Below are 22,995 nucleotides of genomic sequence, written 5' to 3'. Positions count from 1 at the left end.
ATCCCCAAGTATGCGTATATGAAACAGAATTTTATGGCTTGTAGGACTGGTGAAGTGGCTCAAAAGAAAGACACTTAGCACCAGGCCTGACAACCTGAGCATTGGTCTCCACGACCCACATGGCAGAAGAAGAAAACTGACTCTTTTAAGCTGACCTCTGACCTCTGACCTCTACAAGCATGCCATGGTACATGCATGCCCCCTCCCATAAATAGATATAATTTTAAAATTTTTAAAGATTTTCATATGGTATTTATGAACAAGTGAGTGAGCTCAAAATGTATTGATATGGGCTAATATCCAAGGGTGATTTAATTTAATATAATAAAAATGTGAAAATAATGGAAGAATATAGTAATATTACCAATAATTTTTTTCTTCATCAATTTCAAAAATTAAAAATAAATTTAAGACCTGTGTTTGAAAGAATTTAGGTGAACACAAGTTCAACAATTACTCCCCTTTACCTCTCTTACTTCTTCTTCATCTTCTTTTTTTTTTTAAAGAAATATCGGGAAGCTGAACAGATAGCTCAGCAGTAAAGAGCAAATACAGCTCTTGGAAAGGACCCATGTTTGATTCCCTGTACATCAAGTGATTCACAAAGGCTTATAACTCCAGGTCCAAGGGGATCTGATTCCTTTGGTCTTCTGTAGTACCTACCCTCAATTGTATAAACACAAACAAATAATTAAAAATAAAAATAGACATTTTGGCTATTGAAGGTTTCTTTTTTCCTATTTGTTTTTGATACACAGTAGCGAGTAACTCATATTGGCCTCAAACTTGCTTTAAGGCAGAGGCTGGCCTGGGACTCCTGATCTTCCTGTTCCTACCTACCAACTGCTGTGACTAGCGCTATGTGCCATTCTGCCTGGCTCAAATTTATTTTCATGGCCGCGATGAAGTTCTGAGAGATGTGGAAATGGTTCTGGTCATTGCTCTTTTAGACAAAGATAGCAGGTCAAACAGGTAGAAGGTGGAGAAGAGCCAGGGCAGGGTCCTTCCAGAGAGGGAATTCCTCTGCTCTGTTGAGGAGGTAACTGGAGAGGCACATGGGAAGGGCTTCTGGCTTGCTGTAAGCATTTGGGTGTAGGTTTGTAGATATGTACTGTTTCTAAGAGTCACTGACTATATTAAGATTAAGTGTAGCTTTTTTCTTTATGGTCCAATTATTTAACTGGTATATACATCCAAAGGAAATGAAATCAGAATTTAGGGACATTGCAATTCCATTTTTAATCACAGAAGCATTCACTAGTCATGTGGATTCAACCTAAGTGTCTGCCAATAGATCAATTAACAAAATGTCAAGGTTTCAAAGTCAAGATGGAGGTCTGAGCTTGAGCTCATAAACTTGAACTTCTTTGATGATAAAAAGATGTAAGGGAAAGATAAGTTCAATGGTTGAGTGTAAGAATGAGAGGGAGACAAGGGAAAATAGAGATAAAGACAAAGATACAGCAAAAAAGCAATTAATTAGTGAGACAAGAGTAATGCATTCAAGACACCAGTTAAGCAACAAGGCAGCTGTGATTACTACTATTGGTGATAACGGTATGTACTATATGTTTTTTTTTATTATGTACTATATTTTATTCTGTGCGATGGACTATATATCTTTATGTGTATGATCATTTTAGAGCAAGTATGATGTTCTTCATATGTATGTCTGTTGTCCACAGAGATCAGAAGAGGGCACTGGATCCAGGGAAGTGGAGTTAGAGATGGTTGAGAGCTGCCACATGGATGGTTATTATTGTTTAAAGACTATTCTATTTAAACCTGGGGGTTCACATGTGTCTGGTAGCTCATTGCTCTATCAGCATGATACCAGGTTCAAATCCAAGATGAATCCAGTCTGAGGTAATAAAAAAAAACATTTTGCCAAATGTCTACAATTCCCAGACTCCTTCCCTTGCCTTCTGAAAGAGCAAGGCTTCCCGGAGCAGAGCACACACATGCACCACTGGGTTTTCCTGGGTGTGTATGTGCGTGCTGGCAGTGAGTTGAGAGTGGTGTCCTCTCAGATAAAAGACGTCTCTTCATCTCTACCTCCTTATTTTGCTTTCGAAAAAGTAAACCTGGCATGGTGACACATACTTTTAATCCCAGCACTCGGGAGACAGAGGCAGGCAAGAAATGACCCATCTATCATGTTGCAAAGGCACCCACCCTCTTTTTCTCTGCTGCTTTGTTGTCGATGTTGCTGTGTGAAACAATGAGTAGAATTACGACAGTTTCTTCGGTCTGTCACTGTATATTCATATATTTTTACCTACTGCCCTCTCTTCTCCTTTCCCCTCCCACTGGTCCTCCCTACAAAATCTATTTTTAAAACTACTTATGTGATACTTTTGCCATGAGGTCAATGCAGAAATCCAGGACAAAGCAGAGTTTGGGGAGCCCCTGAAAGAGGAGGAGGAGGAGGGAGTGTAGGAGACAGAGGGGTCAAGGACACCAGGAGAACACGGCTCCCAGAATCTATTGAGCAGGGCTCATAGGGGCTCACAGAATTCTGAAGCACCAGTGACAGAGCCTGCAAGGGTCTGTGCTAGGTCCTCTGCATACATTCTGTGGTTGTTTAGGTTGCGGTTTTGTGGGACTCCCAACAATGGGAGGCGGAGTATCTCTGACTCTTGTGCCTGGGCTTGGGATCCTCTTTCTTCTACTAGTTTGTCTCATCTAGCCTTGATATGAGGATTTGTGCCTAGTCTTATTGTAACCTGTTATGCTGTAGTCAGTTGATATCTTTGGGAGGCCTGCTCTACAGAGGGAGGGAAAGAGAGGAAGGTGGATCTCAGGGAGAGGATAGTTGGGGTGGTCCTGGAAGGAGCTGAGGGAGAGGGGAGCTTGTGGTCAGCATGTATTGTAATGAGAGAAGAAGGAGAAAAAAATAAGAAAAATAGGAAAAAACCTTACTTTCCTAATGGACTTTTAAGAATCTATAATATGCCTTTCTCCTCTGACAATATTAATTTCAGTCAGAAAAAAGAGACATCACTTATTAATTGTCCCAAAATTGATCATTGAAGTTTGTGAAAAGGAACAGAGGGCTGAAAAGAGCTAGGCAGTTCAGACCCAGACAGACAAGTAGACAGAAAAGCTTTGGATAGAATTGACAAGGCAATCTGTACATTGAGATGTATCTTTAGTATGTTCTAATCCCTGACTTGATAACTTTTTTATTCTAAGTTTGTTCATTTACACTGTGAATGATTTTGCTGTGATTGCCATAAAAGCTGCCTCCTGTTTCATTATGTGCTAATAATTTACAGCAGTGTTCTCCTCTCTAAAATATAATGGAAGTTTTTTTTTTAACTCAGTTATTTTATGTAAATACATTTTTGTTTTAATCCCAAGTGTGGGATTTTAATTGGGCTTTGTTTGTCCAAAGCTGATACTTGTCACAGGCAGGGCTTGGCCTTTGACAGCTGGTAAAGGCTTGCCTAGTGCAGCCCAGAGAGGGGCGTGGTCTAGGGCTCTGAGGATACAACTAGGAGAGCCCAGAAAGAGAAAGCGTGATGTGCAGTGGTGACATGTGGTGAAGAGACCAGAGACTGATGCTGTGGCAGTTTGGATCAGACAGACGGAGAGGGATGCTTCGGGGCGCAGTGGCGTGGAGGAGACTGCTAGCTGCGTTTGTTGTTGACAGAGGTCGGGATAGCCCTGAAAGAACACAGTGACCATGTACCATAAACGGGTCTGTGCCCCCACTTCTCACTAAGCTTCTCTCTTGTACTTAGGGTTGGGACGTTGGAAGGGAAAGGCTCTAAGAAACCCCACCAAAAATAGAGTTTAAAAATGAGTCCTGTAATTCGATGGCTCACGTGTAAATCGCCCTCCTCCCATCTTGGGGGTGGGGATGGAAGGCAAAACTGATATTCCTAGAGCATTGAGGCTGCCTGCTGACTACCTGGGTACAAGTCTAGTTTAAGCAGTTCATATTGTCAGAGAACTCCAGGACAAAAGTCTACAGCAACCTTTAATTTTTTTAACTTATTTTATTTTTAAAAATACCTATGTATGTATGTATGCATTTGTGGGTTTTGGTTTTTGGAGACAGAGTTTCTCTGCGTAGCTGTCCTGGCTGTCTTGGAACTAGCTCTGTGAACCAGGCTGTCCTCAAACTCAGCAAGATCCCCCAGCTTCTGCCTCCTGGATTCAACTGGCACTACCATTGCCATTTTGTGTCACCACTGCCCGTCTTGCAAGCTTTAATATTCAGTGTGAATGAAAGGCAGGCTTGTGGAATTGCATTTTGAGAATATAAAACATGGCAGCTCAGTATCCAAGTGGGTTCCCTAGTAAGGAGAACAAGGACTGTCTCTATCATGAACTTAATGGCTGGCTCTTGACATCCCCCCCCACTACTGAGGGAGGAGCAGCCTTGCCAGGCCACAGAGGAGGACAGTGCAGCCAGTCCTGAAGAGACCTGATAAGCTAGGGTCAGATGGAAGGGGAGGAGGACCTCCTTTATCAGTGGACTTTGAGAGGGGAGTGGGAGGAGATGAAGGAGGGAGGGTGGGATTGGGAGGGAATGAAGGAGGAGGCTACAGCTGGGATTAAAAGCAAATAAAATGTAATCTATGTAAAAAATAAAAATTTAATTAAAAAAATATAAAACATGTACGGATCACAACGTTTGAACAAGCATCCTGATCTTTTTTGCTCTGTAGATAGGGCACATAGTATGGCACGAATTCCTAGTTAAGGAGACTGAAGCTCCTAGAGTTAGAGAATAACATCCTATCCCAGCCTGAACTGAAATGTGACATGCTCACAGCCTGGCCACTCTAATGTTGCCTGTTCTGGGGAAAGGCAGGGATGAAACAGCTACAAAGTCATCTGAAAACACTGTTGTTCTGGAGGACATGATGTCACATAGAAGCTGAAAAGAGCCCCTCTCCCCTCCCTGTGAATGATCAATTCATAGGAGGGATGTGTCAACCAATTATTTTTAAACTATTTATTTTATTTAAAAAAAATCTCTGTGTTCTTTGCCTGCCAAGTAAATGCCCAGCTGGGTGTTAATAGAGGGCAGCTGTACATAAGCCTCGGTCTGCTTCAGTCATCTCAGTGATTCATCCACGAATCCACATTTTTTTTAATCAACATAGAACTATAGGCAAATATAAAATGAAATTTTATTTTATATTTGTTATCTAGTTTATCCTATACATCCAAGAGAACCGCTAAGAATTTAACGCTAGGGTCTGCCGGGTCTTCCACCCCACGTGTCTTTACCACAATGCCCAAATCTACGCAAGACAAGAAAGTCTCTTTTGGAGGCGGGGCAAGATGGCAGCACCGGGAGGACTCTCATTCTGAGGAGCAGCACAGCAGGATTGGCACAGTGACCAGCAATCAGAACTCGAGGCCATAAAACACAAGTGATTGTGTTTCACAGGTGAGAGGATACCCCACGGTGGGGGATTCAATCAGCTTTAACTCACCCGGCTAAACGGTGGAAGAGATCCCAGTTCTGCCAGGTGCTTGGTCGCCAGCCCAGAACTACCCGCCAGCGCGATCTGGTCATGGTCCCAGACTGAACTGTGGGCCCACAACACCGTAGACTGGATTTCCCCGTCAAGAGATAACCCCACGGAGCAAGAAACAATTGGGACCAACCTCAGGTTACCCAGACATCCCCTGGAAAAGACTCGGGTTCCGCGGGTGCCCCAAGAGCCAGCCCGGACCCAGAGCCGGGACCCAGGCACCTGCATGGAGCCCTGCCTGCGCGCCTGATTCGCCACCTTAGATAGAACTGTGGGCACCAGGGCACCAGGCACCAGAGACTGCATTTCACTGGCAGGTGCAAACCCACAGGGAGGGAAACGGCTGGTCTGATCTCAGAGCACTCAGCCGACACCCCCACCCCGAAAAGGACTAGGGAAAATTACCCAGTTTAGGCAGCAGCCAAGGCTCCGAACGGCTAGAAAGGCGGAGCCACAAGCGGGCATCTGTGCCTGTGGGTTCTACTCGCCACCCCAGACAGAACAGTGGTCCCCAAAGCAAAGACTGGGTGTCTCTGGCAGGAGGAAACCCCCAGCGGAGGGGATCATCAGCTCTAATGCTTAGGACACCCAGCACCAAAACACTTCCTGGATTCACACAGACTCTAGGCTCTAATGCAGCAGGAGCGCTGTGCTCAGCCGCCATTATTGAGTTCCCCTAGGGCACTGGGACACACAGCTGCATCCTCAGACCTACAAAAGCCAGAGAGCCATTACAGCAGCCCTCAGATACTGTGCCAAGAATCAACCAGTTATTCCTAGCTAAACTGTCAAAACTGTGGGAATCCCTGGTCATTCAAGAGGGCTGCACCCACAGCATCTGGACCAGAGCAGTGCCTGCAGCTGCCATCCCAGACAGGGACACGCAGCTTCTGGTCCAGAGTGAAGCACCCAGCCTCCAGACCAGAGCAGCGCCCCCAGGTGCCAACTCAACCTAGGTGCACATTCTCCAGGTCCAGAGCAGAGCACTCAGCCTCTGGCCCAGAGACTTGCTGAGTGCACCTCTCACTTTTCCAGACAGAACTGTGTGCCCCAGGATAACAGACTGAGTTTCCCTGTTGGGAGAAAACCCCACAGCTAGGGAATCAGCAGGTCCTTCAAGAGGACTGTACCTGGAAATTTAGTGAGCAGCAGCAAACTAAATTTATAACAAGAAACCCAGCAGTGGGGCAGCTGTCTTGAGAACTTCTATGGGTAAGAGGAGATCCCCCCCTGCCTAACATAGACCATAGCTACTACTCAGGGCTACAAACCTGAGGTGAGCAGTGGCAACTCCTGAGAAACACTGGCCATACAGTGACCATAACCAAAAAGCAGAGAAGGACTCCTTCAGGAAAAATCATCTTCCAGCCAAGGGGATTCTCCCTACCTCAGGACTCCAGGAAGCACAGAAACTAACAGCCAACACCTAAATCATCCCAATGGGTAGAGGTCAGCCTAAAAGCTCAACCAACAAAAGACAGAGCAATATGGCATCTCCAGAACCCAGCCATCCAGGGGCGAGCAGCCCTGGACAACCCAGCATAATAGAAAATCAAGAAGATGACCTTACATCTATGCTGATGAAGAGGTTAATAGAGGAAACAAAATACGTAAAGAATTAGAGGAAGATAAAACCAAACAGATCATGGCTATCCGTAAGAAATGGAGGAAGATAAAGACAAGCAGATTATGGCCATCCGTGAAAAAATACAGGAAGATGCAGCCAAATAGCTTGTGGCCTTCAGAGAAGAAATATTTAAATCACTCTAAGAAATAAAAGAGACAGAGTTGAAGGAACTAAAAGAAAAAGAGGAAAATAAAAGCAGACAGGTGAAGGAAGTAAACAAAACAACTCAAGACCTGAAGATAGAACTAGAAAAATTAAAGAAAACACAAATGGAGGAAACAATGGAGAGGAAGAATTTAGGGAAGAAAACAGGAACTACAGAGTTAAGCATAACCAACAGAATACAAGAAATGGAAGAAAGAATCTCAGGTGTAGAAGATACAATGGAAGAAATCGATGTATCTGTCAAAGAAAATGTTAAATCCAAAAAATTCCTGACAGAGACTGTCCAAGAAATCCAAGACAATATGAAAAGACAAAACCTAAGAATAATAGGAATAGAGGAAAAAGAAGACTCCCTTATCCAAGGGCCAGAAAATATTTTCAACAAAATCATTGAAGAAAATTTCCCAAGTTAAAGGAGAGGCCAATAAGAATACATGATGCCTACAGAACACCCAACAAATTTGACCAGAAAAGAAAATCCTACCGCCACATAATAATCAAAACAGTAAGCATACAGAACAAAGAAAAAATACTAAAAGCTGCAAGGGAAAAAGGCCAAGTAACATTTAATGGCAAACCCTTTAGAATCACACATGACTTTTCAACAGAGACTATGATAGCCAGAAGGGCCTGGACAGATATCATGCAGACCCTAAGAGAACACAGATGTCAGCCCAGGCTACTATACCCTGCAAAACTCTCAGTCCTCATAGACAGAGAAAATAAGATATTCAATGACAAAAACAAATTTCAACAATACCTACACACAAACCCAGCATTACAGAAGACACTGGAAGGGAAAATACAACCCCCAAAAAATTAGCTTCTGTCAAGAAGCTACACAGGAAATAACCTTACTACAGTAAAACAAAAAGCAACCAAGCACACAACCTTATGAACACAGCCAATATCAAAATCAAAGGATCTAACAGCCACTGGTCATTAATCTCTCTCAACATCAATGGACTCAACTCTCCAGTAAAAAGACACAGATTAACAGAATGGATACGTAAACAAAACCCAGCAATCAGTTGCATACAAGAAACACACCTAAGGCACAAAGATAGACATTACCTGAGGGTAAAAGGTTGGAAGACGACTTTCCAAACAAATGGGCCCAAGAAGCAAGCAGGAGTAGCCATTCTAATATCTGATAAAATAGACTTTCAACCAAAATTAATAAAAAGAGATGAGGAAGGACACTTCATACTCATCAAGGGAAAATTCCACCAGGAAGACATCACAATCCTGAACATCTATGCCCCAAATACAAGAGCACCCACATTTGTAAAAGAAACATTGATAAAATTTAAACCACATATAGATCCCCACACATTAATAGTGGGAGACTTCAACACCCCACTCTCAACAAAGGACAGGTCAAGAAAACAGAAATTAAACAAAGAAACAATATCTCTGACAGAGGCCATGAATCAAATGGACCTCACAGACATTTACAGAACTTTACACCCAAACACAAAAGAATTTACCTTCTTCTCAGCACCTCATGGAACCTTCTCCAAAATAGACCATATAGTTGGTCACAAAGCAAGACTCAACAGATACACGAAGACTGAAATAATCCCTTGTATCCTGTCTGATCACCATGGAATAAAGCTGGACTTCAACAACAACAGAAATAGCAAAATGCCTACACACACATGGAAACTAAACACCTTGTTACTAAATGACAGCTGGGTCAGGGATGGAATAAAGAAAGATATTAAAGCCTTTCTAGAACTCAATGAAAATGAAGACACAACATACCTAAACTTGTGGGACACAATGAAAGCAGTGCTAAGAGGAAAGTTCATAGCACTAAGTGCCTTCAAGAAGAAATTCGAGACAGCTCATTCAAGCAACTTAATGGCCCACTTTAAAACCCTAGAAAAAGAAGAAGCAGACACACCAAAAAGGAGTAGACGGCTGGAAATAATCAAACTCAGGGCTGAAATCAATCAATTAAAAATAAATAAAACAATTCAAAGAATCAATGAAACCAAGAGCTGGTTTTTGGAGAGAATCAACAAGATCGACAAACCCTTAGCCAAGCTAACTCAAAGGCAGAGAGACACCACCCAAATCAACAAAATCAGAAATGAAAAGGGGGACATAACTACAGACACTGAGGAAATCCAAACAATCATTAGGACTTACTTCAAAAGTCTATATGCCACAAAATTTGAAAATCTAAATGAAATGGGCAATTTTCTTGATCGATTTGACTTACCAAAGCTGAATCAGGACCAGGTAAATCAATTAAATAGTCCTATATCCCCTAAAGAAATAGAAGCAGTCATCAAAAGTCTCCCATCCAAAAAAATCCCAGGACCAGATGGCTTCAGCGCAGAATTCTAACAGACCTTCAAAGAAGAGCTAACTCCAATTCTCTTCAAACTATTCCACAAAATAGAAACAGAAGGAACATTACCAAACTCATTCTATGAAGCCACAGTCACCTTGGTACCTAAACCTCACAAAGACTCAACAAAGAAAGAGAATTTCAGGCCAATCTCCCTTATGAACATTGATGTAAAAATACTTAACAAAATACTTGCAAACCGAATCCAAGAACACATCAAAGATATTATCCACTATGACCAAGTAGGCTTCATCCCAGGTATGCAGGGGTGGTTCAATATATGGAAATCCATCAATGTGATCCACCATATTAATAAACTGAAAGAAAAAAACCACATGATAATCTCCCTTGATGCTGAAAAAGCATTTGAGAAAATAAAACATCCATTCATGTTTAAAGTACTGGATAGATCAGGGATACAAGGCACATATCTAAACATAGTAAAGGCGATATACAGCAAGCCTATATCCAACATCAAACTGAACGGAGAGAAACTTAAAGCAATCCCACTGAAATCAGGGACAAGACAAGGCTGCCCACTCTCTCCATATCTCTTCAACATAGTGCTGGAAGTCCTTGCTAGAATAATAAGACAGTTGAAGGAGATCAAGGGGATACAGATGGGAAAGGAAGAAGTCAAACTATCACTATTTGCAGCTGATATGATAGTATACATGAGTGACCCCAAAAACTCTACCAGGGAACTCCTACAGCTGATAAACACCTTCAGCAAAGTGGCCGGATACAAAATTAACTCAAAAAAAAAATCAGTAGCACTCCTGTATACAAAAGACAAAAGGGCTGAGAAAGAAATTAGAGAAACAACACCCTTCACAATAGCCACAAATGACATAAAGTACCTTGGTGTAACCCTAACCAAGCCAGTCAAAGACTTGTATGAAAAAAATTTCAAGTCTCTGAAGAAAGAATTAGAGGAAGATATGAGAAGATGGAAAGATCTCCCATGCTCATGGCTTGGCAGGATTAACATAGTAAAAATGGCCATCTTACCAAAAGCAATCTACAGATTTAATGAAATTCCCATCAAATTGCCAACACAATTCTTTACAGACCTGGAAAGAAAAATTCTCAACTTCGTATGGAATAACAAGAAACCAAGAATTGCTAAAACAATCGTCTACAATAAAAGATCTTCTGGAGGTATCTCCATCCTTGATCTCAAGCTGTACTATAGAGCAACAGTTATAAAAACTGCATGGTACTGGCATAGAAACAGAATGGTGGATCAATGGAATCGAACAGAAGACCCAGAAATAAACCCACACACTTACGGACACCTGATTTTTGACAAAGATGCCAAAACCATACAATGGAAAAAAGATAGCATCTTCAAGAAATGGTGCTGGTCCAACTGGATGTCTACATGTAGAAAAATGAAAATAGATCCATACTTATCACCCTGCACAAAACTGAAGTCCAAGTGGATCAAAGACCTCAACATAAAACCAGACACATTAAATCGGCTAGAAAAAAAAGTGGGGAATACCCTAGAACTCATTGGTACAGGAGAAAACTTCCTGAACAGAACACCAACAGCACAGGCTCTAAGAGCAACAATCAATAAATGGGATCTCATGAAACTGAAAAGCTTCTCTAAAGCAAAGGACACCATCATCAAAGCAAAGCGACTGCCTACAGATTGGGAAAGAATCATCACCAACCCTTTATCTGACAGAGGACTCATATCCAGTATATATAAAGAACTAAAGAAGCTGAAAAGCAACAAACCAAGTAATCCACTTAAAAAATGGGGAACAGAGCTAAAGAGAGAATTGTCTGTAGATGAATATCGAATGGCAGAGAAGCACTTAAAGAAATGCTCAACCTCATTAGCCATTAGGGTAATGCAAATCAAAACAACCCTGAGATTTCACCTTACACCCATCAGAATGGCCAAGATGAAAAACTCAAGGGACAACACATGCTGGAGAGGTTGTGGAGAAAGGGGAACCCTTCTCCACTGCTGGAGGGAATGTAACCTTGTACAACCACTCTGGAAATCAATCTGGCACTTTCCCAGACAACTAGGAATAGCGCTTCCTCAAGATCCAGCCATACCACTCCTAGGCATATACCCAAAAGAGGCACAAGTACACAAAAAGGACATTTGCTCAACCATGTTGGTAGCAGCTTTATTTGTAATAGCCAGAAGCTGGAAACAACCCAGATGCCCCTCAACTGAAGAATGGATGCAGAAACTGTGGTACATCTATACAACGGAGTATTACTCAGCAATGAAAAATAAGGAAATCATGAAATTTGCAGGTAAATGGTGGGACCTGGAAAGGATCATCCTGAGTGAGTTGTCCCAGAAGCAAAAAGACACACATGATATATACTCACTCATATAAACATACAACATAGAATAAACCCACTAAAATCTGTACATCTAAACAAACTAAGCAAAAGAGGGGACCCTAACTAAAATGTTCAATCCCCATCCTGAAAGGCAAAGAGGATGGACATCAGAAGAAAAAGAAAATAGGAAACAACCTAGGAACCTGCTACAGAGGGTCTCTGAAAGCCAGAAGAAAACAGGAAACAACCTTGAAACCTGCCACAGAGGGCCTCTGAAAGCCTCTGCAGTATAGACTGTCAAAGCAGATGCTGAGCCTGATGGCCAACTGATGGGCAGAGTGAATGGAATTTTATGTAAAAAGTGGGAACTAGTAAGAGCTGGAGGGGATGGGAACTCCACAAGGAGAGCAACAGAACAAGATAATTTGAACACAGGGAACTTCCCAGAGACTCATACTCCAACCAAGGACTATTCGTGGAGATAACCTAGAACTCCTGCACATATGTAGCCCATGTCAGTTTAGTGTCCAAGTGCGTTACATAGTAATGGGAAGAGGGACTGCCTCTGATATAATCTGATTGGCCTGCTCGTTGATCACCTCCCCCTGAGGGGGGAGCAGCCTTTCCAGGCCACGGTAGAGGACAATGCAGCCAATTTTGATGAGAACTGATAGACTAAGATCAGAAAGGAGAGGAAAACCTCCCCTATCTGTGGACTTGGGGAGTGGCATGCATGCAGAAAGGGGATGGAGGGTGGGGTTGGGAGGGGAAGAGGGAAGGGCTTATGGGGGGATACAAAATGAATAAAGTGTAATTAATAAAAAATTTAAAAAAATAAAAGCGATTTTAAGTAAAGTTTAACATAAAAAAAAAGAAAGTCTCTTTATTGTCTTTCTTTCCCTAACAAAAACTGCCAAGAAAGCCTTGGAACTGGAGCAGAACATGATAGAAGAGCTTTGGAAATGCGTGGATACCTACAAGTACCTCTTCATTCTCTCTGTGTCCAACAGGAGGAACAGCAAGCTGAAGGACATCAAAATGCCTGGACGCACAGCCAGATGTTCTTTGGCAAAAACAAGGTGATGATGGTGGCCTGGGGTAGAAGCCATCTGATGAATACGAAGACAACCTGCATCAGGTCAGCAAGAAGTTGGGAGGTGAAGTTGGCCTCCATTTTACCAACTGCATGAACGAGGAGGTAAATGAGTTCTTGACCAAGTAAGTACACAGAAATGGATTTTGCTCCAGCCAGAAATAAAGCAACTTAACTGTGAGCCTGGATCTAGGGCCCCTGAAGCAGTTCCCTCATTCCATAGAGCCACAGCAGAGGCAGCAGGGCCTGCCCACTGCCCTCAAGGAAGGTGTGATGACCCTGCTATCTGACTATGAAATATGCAAGGAGGGTGATGTGCCGACCCCAGAGCAGGCCTGTGTCCTGAAGCTTTTTGGGTATGAGATGGCTGAATTCAGAGTCACCATCAAATACATGTGGGATGCCCAGACCAGAAGATTGCAGCAAATGGACCTGCCTGAGAGTGCGCCTGAGTCTGAGGGAGAGTCGGAGGAGGATGGCAGCTGACTTTAGGACTTGGGCCTCAGGCCTTCTTCATGTCCACTGGACCACCAGGACTGCTGTTATCCCTCTGCAGAGAGCAGCTATTTATTGTGCTATGGATAAAGACAAGGGAGGATGCTAAGGAGTGACTTTGTTCCTATAAAGAATAAAATTTTGTGCACAGGATGTTCCCTGCAGACTTCGGGATTAAAAAAAAAAAAAGAACTTAACACTATATAAATGCACCGAAATGTTTCAGTTAATTTATCTCAGTCAATTAAGTTCTTTGACTGGTGCAGTAGAGACTGACTGAATGCACAGAACATGTCCTTCTTTCATAATCCTATAAAAGCTTTTCTACTGATGGACAGTTACAGACACTATGAAGTTGCCTAAAATAGTCCCATGGTACTAACAGCCAGCGCAGTGTCAGAAACAAGAAGAGGAATGGACAGACATGATTTAATCACTAAGAGTTTTGCTTCAATCTGACAAATTCACCTGCATGCTTGCAGTCATGATAAGAGTAAAACCAGTTTTCAAAATCCCAGCTACTTTCTCAGTGCTGGAGAGAGAACTCAGCAGCTAAGAGCAACTGCTGTTCTTCCAGAGAACCCAGGCTCAATTTCCACCAATCATATTTTGCCTTAGAGCCATCTGTTTAACTCCAGTCATTCACAGGACATTTAATGCTGCCTTAGCAGCTCCAGGCACCAGTTATGGATGTGCTACGAAGACATAATTTAGGTAAACTTTTCATACACAACAAATGAACACAAATACAGAAGAGTGGGGAAAAAAGCCAAAGTCCTTTCAAAAGTATGGCAAGAATGAGAGAAATGAAGAGTGAAATTTCTGCTTCACTGTAATTGGCTGAGATTACTTTCAGTGCAAGGCTTGAGTCATCAAGAAGAGTGTCTGAGAAAAAACACATGCTGAAAGTGCTTTGTGGGATTTTGTCTTGAACTGAGTGTTCTTTCACACTTATTGAACAAATACATGATGGAAACATTTTCTCACTGAGCATACCAACAATCAGGGAGAAGTTTAACCCTGTGAATCAACACGAGGGGACTAAAAGTTGCATAACTATGAGCCAGAAATTCTTAAATATTTACCATCAAAGAATTTTCTCCCAAAGAGAGACTTAAAATTAGAGAAAAGGCACAATCAGTCCAGTAAAAGAAAACAAAACAGAGCATCAAAACGAGGACACTTTGAGCAGCTCTCAGCTCAGGGGGAGTTCTGTAGAGAAGCTTGGAGTTCTGAAGGTAGAGGACATGCTGGTGGTGCTTGTGGAGAAGAAATACCATGTAGCCACTGGCCCCTCCCATGGCACCCTGAAACACTGCATCTCTCAGGACCATGAGAGGGAGAAAAATCCATTTCATTTTCTGACTTTCTGGCATAAAATAGCAATAATTGTAGCCATCCTTAATCTGTGACATATTCAGAGTTGTACTTCTAATAGAACTGATTATTTTCATACTTATTAAAGCATTGAGTATCCAAAAGCATGAGAAGAATGGAAGGATGTGCCACTCAGACTTTGGCCTGAGCCTCCTCCACCCAGTTGCTCTGGGACTGATGATGATGGCCTGGACCACAGTGAGGAGACTGCTGGTGCAGGTGGAGAGGCCACGGGCCACCCTCTCCAGGTAAATGAGGATCTAACAGCCTATGTCCTACAGCGGAGAGCTCTGACCCTGAGAACTAGATAATAAAATTTGTGCAACCATGGTAACCAGACAGCAAACTCTGTGTAACCTTGAGTGAATCCTTGTACACTCTGCCAAGTAAAGCTGCTGCAGTGAGAAACTGCTTATAATTTCCTGCTATTTAAGTGTTGACCTTGCGTTCAGTAAATGACACCTGGGTCAGAACCTAGACTTGATGTCCTCTTTGTGTCACCCTGCTCTCTTTTCCCCCAGCCCTCACTTAGGTACTATTCAGGTGTCACTGCAGATCGGTGACAAGATGGAACAGGATAAGAGCCTGTCATAGATGTTCCCTGAAAGACTCCACCCAGAAGATTCAGCTCATGTTTTAGGATTATTTCAAGTGATAGATACTGCTTTAATTTTGTCTTCACATCCTGTTATGCTTCCATTACTACAGGAACTACGACATCTGATGAAAACATGCACACATCCTGTGTTTATTACCCATGTTCATGCGCACTGTAGCCTCCCTGGTTTTCTTACACATGGAAAAAAGCAAGGCAATGCATTAACCTGCCCTATTTTTACTTCTCTGGAAAAGGAGCATCAACACAACACACGCGTGTTAATAAACTTCATCTCACTTAGAAAAGCAAGACAATGTCTGCAAGGATGCCCGATTTGTGTGTCATAGTCATATAGCTGCGGTTGATCATGAAGATTAAAAAACTAATAAGTTATAACAAATGGATGTAGCTCACTTTTCTCTTGTTCCTTGGAAGCTGTCCTTGAACATCCACATTAATACATATTTTGAATTTCTTTCAGCTGTACTTCAGTCCTCAGAGGATGCTTCTGCAATGTGTTCTTCTCATAAGCAAACTTTTGCTGTTTTGGGAGTACCTGCTTCACTAAAAACTGACATTGGAACAGCCTAGAATAGCAAAAACAAACAAACAAACAAACAAACAAACAAAACAAAATAAAGTTTGTAAAGAATGAAATATTAATCACATTACAGGTATTCCTTATAATCCTCAAGGCAAGAGCATAATTGAAAGAGCACCTAGAACACTAAAATAGTTATTAAGAGACAAAAAGTGGGAGCACCAAAAGATATTATTATACTTTCCCTACACACTGTTAATTTTTTACATTTGCCTCAAGGTGGTTTATGTTCAAGAGCTTGAAAATGTTTCTCTACAAAGCATTCTTAACTGCCTTTAGCTAGGCTTCTGTGGATTAAATACTTAGAGACTTGGAAGCTCCAATGGCTGAAGAAAATTAAGAAAGGATTGTATAAATAACTTTTATTCACCTAAGAAATTGTCCTGTCAGAGACTTACTGCTTCTGTCTGCTAACCTAGGTCTAGTCCTGAAGGCTTCTAGCCTCCCTATAATCCAATCCAGCCCTAGAATGTTTATAACCTCTGAGACTTATGGCTGGATAAGCTCATCCTTTCTAGTTCTTTCTGAACTCTGTCTGCCTGGTTTAACTCAGCTGTGTGGTTCAAAACTCCTCTTGAATATCACTGATTCAAATTGGCTCCTCCCACTTCTGTCTGAATTGCTCTGCTTGGCCTTATCCTAACTTTGGCAAGATGTTCTAATCTTCTGAGTCCTTCTCATTCTCTGGCTTGTTCTGTCTTCACTATGTCTAGCTAGTTCTCTCTTCAACCTGTCTCTGTAAAACTCTTTCAGTAAAAACTGTCTCTGAATTTCACAAACTGAACTGCCACAAACTCATCTCCTCTGCATTGCCTCCAACTCAGTGACTCAATAGAACTGCCTGAACAGAACTGACTAGAAGTCAGAGATTTGTATGGATCTTTCTCTTTACTGCTGTGATTAAAGGCTTATACTACCCTGCCTGGACCTAAGCTTTTCTTTACTTGAAAATTGTTCTATATCAGGCTAGCCTTGAACTCAGAGATCTGCTTGCCTCTGTCTCCTGGGATTAAAGGCCTGTCTGTATTCTGGCCTAATCACCTATGCCTTGAATGTTTTTGGATGTGAGCTCTTGGCAGAGTAACAATGGTCCAAATTAAGATTTCTTTACAATGGTCCTATTTGCCATATTCCCACCTTAGCAGACCTTTTTCGTTCCCGGTGAAAAGGACTGTAAGTAATTGTGGGCACAGAGCTAAGAGTAGAGATGAAAGGAGCACCCTAGTCAAGAAGCGAGAGCAGTGTTGGGCTGGCTTGAGAAGTGGCTTTGGTTACTGGTCCTGTCCTGTCCTGTCCTGGTCCCTATTCTGGGCCTAGAATACTGTTTACTGTCACAGTTTACTCCTGTGTTTCCTCTGAAAATCAACCATATTACTGGGGAAGGAGAGCCAAAAACTGTTGTGCCATAAACAAAAGGATTAAGAACTCTGATGATCTTCAGTTTTGTACGTGACAAGTGAATGTGAATTCGCCTTGGGATTCAACATCCAAAGATATTAAAAAAAAAAAAAACATTTTGAAAAGAGTGATGAGAATGTATGAACCAGAGGAGTAATGTAGTTTTGTAGTTGATCTGTTTCCTTTAGGAGTGACATTGTCTATGTAGGTTAGGGTTTCTATTGCTGCCATGAAACACCATGACCATAGCATCTTTGAAGGAAAGTGTTTTATTTGGCTTACACTTCCACATGAAAGGAAATTAGGACAGTAACTGAAGCATATAAGGAACCTGGAGGTAGGAGTTTTTGCAGAGGCCACAGATGGGATCTGCTTTTTGGCTTGCTCATCATAGTTGCTCACTCTGCTTTCTTATAGAACCCAGGACCATTTACCCAAGGATGGTGCCAGCCACAGTGGGCTGGATCTTCCTCTCTCAGTCACTAATTAAGAGAGTTCCTTGTGGCCAGATCTTATGAAAGCACTTTGTCAAGTCAGGTTCCTTTCTTTCAGATAACTCTAGCTTGTATCAAAAAACAGAAACTAGCTAGCACGTGGCCATTGGTCACCATGTCATACAATGACATACAGTGACTGTCTGTCCCATAGAATGCCTTTGGCTACAGTCACAGCAGTGAAGTAAGTGGATCAGTAGATTGGTAGCTTACCCTATGGTACTGGTGATGAGACAGTTACAGTCTCATGGTGGAAGGCAGGGGTGGGGGGGGAAACTTGTGTTTACAGCTTCACCTGAGATGCCAAGTGTCTCCTTCTCCTTCTTCCTGCCATTGCTGTATATTACTTTAGAGAGTACATAGGAGGTAGAATCACAACTGAGGGTTTTACCCTAGCTGGAGTGAACAGGTGTTTTTAATGTCTTCTATGAAAAGTCAGGGAAATTTTGAAGTTGAAGGCTAACAAACTGAGTAGCCACAGCTACCTTTAATGCTTATGTGGAGGAACCAGCAACAGGCAGGGTTCAAAAATAGAGGAAGTTACAGAAGATGGGAATAAAAAAAAAAAAACCCACAGCCAGACATAATACACAGAATGATAGGCCCTGGAGCAGTCAGCCCTAAATGGGATTTCTCTATCAAATTCATGCCCTCAGAGCTCATGGAAAGCCAAAGAATAGGAGACAAAAAGAATGTCAGAGCCCAAGGAAACAAGGAACAAGAATACAAGATTTCTACATCCACATGAGCAAAGCTCACATGAACTAAGAGAGACTGAAGCAGCATGCTCAGGCCTACATAGTTCTGAACCAGGTCTTCTGCCTTTATATTATAGCTTCTCGTTCAGAGTTTTTATGGAATTCTTGAGTGTGAACAAGTGAGTCTCTGACTCTTGTGCTTTCACTTGGGCTTTTTTCTTTCTGTTGGTTTGTCTTGTCCAAATTTGATGTGAGGTTTTTTATTTTATATTTATCTTATATTTTATTTTATTATATTTTAAAATGAATGAATGAATGAATGAATGAATGAATGAATGAATGAGGGTCTGGTCAGAAGGGTGAGTGTTGCCAGCCAAACTCTGTTTCTCTCTGTTGAGAGAGGGAGGATTGGTTTTCTTCAGTGCGATGACATAGGGTATGTCAGCCATTCCAAACAGCTCTCATGTTAAGAGTGGTTGACCAAAGGGTGGTGGACTCCACAGTTGTGTGTGTGTGTGTGCTTTTACTTAGTTATAGTTTGTTTCTTTATTAATTGGGATGTTGTGTTTTGGTTTCTTGGTTTGGGGGATTGGTTGTTATACTGGGTTTTTGTTTTGTTTTTTTGAGGAAGAACTTAAAGTTGGGTGGGTAGGTGGGAAACCAGTGGAACTCCTTTTTGTTCCTGGGAATCATTTTAACTCTGTAGCTAAGTTCAGTCTCTGTTGACTGTGGAACGTGAGTTTCTTTTTCTCATAGTTGGACTGGACTCCACCCCATAACCATGAAATGTTCTGTAACAAAAGTTCCAGGAAGATTTCCTTAACTGCTTTGTAAAATTCTAACTGCCTGGTTTCACATCTGCAACCACACTTGTCCTAAAAGATCTCCCTCCCAACTTGTGGGTTTGACACATAAGGTATGGAAAATTGGCTCACAGCTGGTCTAATGAATCCCACCTCAGGGTAATACAGCTGCCAATTCTGCTCTGATGTATACACAACTAAAGCTTGTTTTAATTTGGGTATAATTTGGGTCAAAGGATCCACCTTATAAAATTAAGCAGCGAATCCTATATTCAAATGAACGATGAATCAGATCTTTCTGCTGGTCTTTGGTGATAAAGAGATGGATGTTGCTGTGGAGAGCATTTGTGTCAAAGGGCAAAACAAACCTCAGTGTGCTTTAATTACACTCATTGATTTATCTTGGAAAAGACATATACATATTTTAAAATCAACATAGACACTATAGACATATAAAACCAAACATTACTGTATATTTCTTATCTAGTTTGCCTAGTTTATTTTTAAGTAGTTATCCCTTGTCTCCAGCATTTATTCCTGTAGAGAAGCTTCAAGAATATAACACTGTTGAAATATTTCAGTGGGTTTAAGGTCTGTAAGTGATGCATTGGGCTCTTATTGAATGCATGCACAGTACATGCTGTTCCTTCACAAATACATAAAATATTTTTTATAGATGGATACTTACAAGTGCTTTGAAGTTGCCTCAAATAGCCTCACTGTACTAACATTTAACAAGTACAATGTCAGGCAAAATATAAGGAATAAAAAAACATGATTTAATCACTATGAATTTTGAAAAAAATCTACAAAATCCACATGCATGATTCCATCAATGGCAGGAGTAAAATAGGTTTTTAAAATCCTAATTAAAGCTTCTCTCTAAGTGCTGAAGAGATAACTCAGCAGTTCAGAGCTATATTTGTGTCCAGGCGCCTCATGAGTTTAGAACACAGGCTCAATTTCTAGTAATTATATTTTGGTCCAGAGCCATCTGTTTAACTCCAGTCAGTCAACTCCCGTCAGTCACAGGACACTGGATGGTCTCTTCCAGCAGCTTCAGGCTCCAGGTATGCGCACGCTACACAGACATAATTTGGGCAAATTATTCATACCAAACAACTGAACACAAATACAGAAAAGTTAAAAAAAATAAAGACCCTTCAAAATGTGACAATAAGAAGAAAAAAAACCTTCTATATCATTGCGATTGGCTAAAGTTACTTTCAGTGCAAGTCTCCAGTCACCAGGAAGATGGTATGAGAATAAATACCTGTTTAAATTGCTTTGTGGAATTTTGTCTTACAATATTACAGAAATGAGAGTTCTTTCACTTATTAAACAGATGGATGGGAGGGATTTTTTCTCAGTTTCTCTCACTGACCATGCCAACATTTAGCCTGAAGTCTATCTCTGTGAATCAGTACAAGGGGGCTGAAAATTGCATAACCAAGGATCAGAAATTCTTGAATATTTATCATCAAAGAATAGTCCCCTAAAGAAAGACTTAAAAATAGAGAAAAGGCACAATCGGTCCAGTAAAAGAAAACAAAACAGAGCATGAGAAGGAGGACACTTTGAGCAGCTCTCAGCTCAGGGGGAGTTCTGTAGAGAAGCTTGGAGTTCTGAAGGTAGAGGACATGCTGGTGGTGCTTGTGGAGAAGAAATACCATGTAGCCACTGGCCCCTCCCATGGCACCCTGGAACACTGCATCTCTGAGGACCATGAGAGGGAGAACAATCCTTTTTATTTTCTGACTTTCTGGCATAAAATAGCAATAATTGTAGCCATCCTTAATCTGTGACATATTCAGAGTTGTGCTTCTAATAGAACTGATTAGGTTCATACCTATTAAAGCATTGAGTATCCAGAAGACTGAGAAGAATGGAAGGATGTGCCATGCAGACTTTGGCCTGAGCTTCCTCCACCATGATGCTCTGGGACTGATGATGATGGCCTGGACCACAGTGAGGAGACTGCTGGTGCAGATGGAGAGGCCACGGGCCACCCTCTCCAGGTAAACAAGGATCTTACAGCCTATGTCATCTAGGAAGTTTCTCAAGCCAAAAGCTGTTATTGTCTTTAGGAATCCTTTTACAAGAAGGATTATGATGTTGGTAAAAGCCAAGTGGATGAGAATCAGGTGTAGGGGCTTCTTCTCAGGCCCTCCCCTCCACCTGAACATATAATTCATGGAAAGAGACACATTCCCAAGGGTGCCAAACATAGTCATAAAGAGAAAAATTATTTCCTTATTAAACTTCAAAACCATGTTTACTTCCTAGGTAGTAATATTGTTTCCAGGATGCAAGGATACAAACACTGTTTCAAGAAAGCGTTAACAACGATTGACACGTATCTGAAAAACACATTACACATAAGAGCATTTTCTGGTGTGCAAGAAGCAGTGGTGGACACATGTAATGATACAGATTAGGTTTCTGAATCTGCTGCCTTTACTGTGTGCTCTCAGATAGTGTATGTGCCCTGACAGGTCAGTTTGGTAACTGCTATTCAAATCTAAAGTTTTAAAGAAGGCTCTTTATTTTTTTCATTTTACGCTAGCAAAATTGATTTGTTCAAATATGTATCTATGTGTGTGTGTTGGGGGGGCTCTCTTTTGTGTGTGTTTGCATTGTCCTTGTTAACCATAAGCATAGTTTAATTGAAATCCAAGTTTCACCAGCCAAAAGTTTTCCTCCCCTTCTCATTCTATTTCATTGTATTTCCCCACACAGCTCCTAAAGCCTGAGGCTGCTGCTTAACCCCTGTGCCTTTCTTACAAAATGTCAGAAGGTAGGAAATCCTGCTGCATCAACACCTCTAACGTCTCTTAGATTTAGCAATATCTTCCACACTGCCTCCTCTTTTGTTCAATATTCTTACTTGCATCTTGATTAGTATAACAATTTCTAACTTTCATTTGGCCTCAAAATTTTATAATTTCAATTTCTATATCTTAATAATTTAAAGATTCTATATTGACCATTCTGTGATTTCACTTTATATAATTATTTAACAGTTATTTTTTAAGGCAGTCCTCAATGTCAAGTCAAGGTGTTTAACCTTTGCAGATAGGGCCTTACAGTTAAAGCTAAATCCTCAAAAGTTATGCTGAAACATTTATGTAACCTCCAGGTTGCAGGCCGGGAGGGTGTCTCTAGGAACCCTGTGGTGCTTCCTAGGAGAGAGGTTAGCAGAGAGCTGTGATCCCAGTGGATGATTCAGGGCATCTGTGACCCCAGTGAGTGACCTCTGGACATCTAAGGGAGCATGAAGCAGCTCTGGACAAGATGCTACTGATGGGGTGTTTGGAGAAAGGGGACTAATGAGGTGTGAGGTGCTGCCATGAGATGAATGCAGTTTCTGAGTTACAGGTTCTCTATATGGTTGTGTCTAGCACAGTAGTTTGGGGTACAGCATTGTGAGCAGGGATTTCCCCATCGAAGAGGCTATGGGGGCATTT

At 41.6% G+C, this 22,995-nt stretch overlaps 3 pseudogenes; 1 reads left to right on the top strand and 2 right to left on the bottom strand.

The window, feature by feature from the left end:
- The first annotated feature begins 5,251 nt into the window (after positions 1 to 5,251).
- Positions 5,252 to 13,550, top strand: LOC129677400 (mRNA turnover protein 4 homolog; annotated as a pseudogene).
- A 16-nt stretch (positions 13,551 to 13,566) lies between these two features.
- LOC129677390 (vomeronasal type-1 receptor 51-like) lies at positions 13,567 to 17,264 on the bottom strand (annotated as a pseudogene).
- A 3,671-nt stretch (positions 17,265 to 20,935) lies between these two features.
- Positions 20,936 to 21,888, bottom strand: LOC129677382 (putative vomeronasal receptor-like protein 4; annotated as a pseudogene).
- Between the last annotated feature and the right edge of the window lie 1,107 nt (positions 21,889 to 22,995).

The sequence above is a fragment of the Psammomys obesus genome, unplaced genomic scaffold (genome assembly GCF_907164565.1).
Source record: "Psammomys obesus unplaced genomic scaffold, mPsaObe1.curated_primary_1811, whole genome shotgun sequence".
NCBI lineage: Eukaryota > Metazoa > Chordata > Mammalia > Rodentia > Muridae > Psammomys > Psammomys obesus.
This window is presented reverse-complemented; position numbering and strand designations above follow the sequence as displayed.